Source organism: Austrofundulus limnaeus, unplaced genomic scaffold, assembly GCF_001266775.1.
Source record: "Austrofundulus limnaeus strain Quisiro unplaced genomic scaffold, Austrofundulus_limnaeus-1.0 Scaffold1515, whole genome shotgun sequence".
Classification (NCBI taxonomy): Eukaryota; Metazoa; Chordata; class Actinopteri; order Cyprinodontiformes; family Rivulidae; genus Austrofundulus; species Austrofundulus limnaeus.
In genome coordinates, this window is record NW_013953917.1 from 2,055 (window position 1) to 3,374 (window position 1,320).

A 1,320-nucleotide genomic window follows, 5' to 3' on the forward strand; every position below is an offset into this window, starting at 1 on the left:
CCCCTGATCCAGTCCAAACCCCCTGATCCAGTCCAAACCCCTGATCCAGTCCAAACCCCCTGATCCAGTCCAAACCCCTGATCCAGTCCAACCCCCCTGATCCAGTCCAACCCCCTGATCCAGTCCAAACCCCTGATCCAGTCCAAACCCCTGATCCAGTCCAACCCCACTGATCCAGTCCAACCCCCTGATCCAGTCCAAACCCCTGATCCAGTCCAACCCCCCTGATCCAGTCCAACCCCCCTGATCCAGTCCAACCCCCTGATCCAGTCCAAACCCCTGATCCAGTCCAACCCCCCTGATCCAGTCCAACCCCCCTGATCCAGTCCAAACCCCTGATCCAGTCCGAACCCTCCTGATCAAAACATCTAAATGAAGTTTATAAAACTTTACGATCAGTTCTTTCTGTTGGTCAGACTTTAAGATGTTTAGTTTGTTGAAACAGAATCAGAACCTGCAGAACCTGATCCAGGTTCAGGTCATAGTTTGACCCTGAGCCCAGATGTTCAGGTGGACAAAAGTCCTTTAATCTGTTGGAACCTTTAGACTGAAGGACACTCCATCACTCAGAACACTGAGACTGTTACACCTGTTCACTTCCTGTTTGTAACACCTGGAGCTGCTCATCACCTCACCTCTGCACACTGACACGTGTCAGCATTACAGGTACTGACTCCCCGAGTCTGGAGTCTGACTCCCCGAGTCTGGAGTCTGACTCCCCGAGTCTGGAGTCTGACTCCCCGAGTCTGGAGTCTGACTGAATTTATTTCCCTTCAAACTAAAGTGAAGCTGTGGACAGGTACCGACAGGTACCGACAGGTACCGACAGGTACAGACAGGTACCGACAGGTACCGACAGGTACAGACAGGTACCGACAGGTACAGACAGGTACCGACAGGTATCGACAGGTACCGACAGGTACAGACAGGTACAGGATCTCAGCCTGATTCAAGTGAGTTTAACTCCTTTGAGTCTGGAGTTAATATTTAAATGAATCTGCAGGTGTTTGAAGCAGGGATGTTTCTCAGTAAAGGTTCAGGTGTTTGAAGCAGGGATGTTTCACAGTAAAGGTTCAGGTGTTTGAAGCAGGGATGTTTCACAGTAAAGGTTCAGGTGTTTGAAGCAGGGATGTTTCACAGTAAAGGTTCAGGTGTTTAAAACAGGGATGTTTCACAGTAAAGGTTCAGGTGTTTGAAGCAGGGATGTTTCACAGTAAAGGTTCAGGTGTTTGAAACGGATGTTTCACAGTAAAGGTTCAGGTGTTTAAAACAGGGATGTTTCACAGTAAAGGTTCAGGTGTTTAAAACAGGGATGTTTCA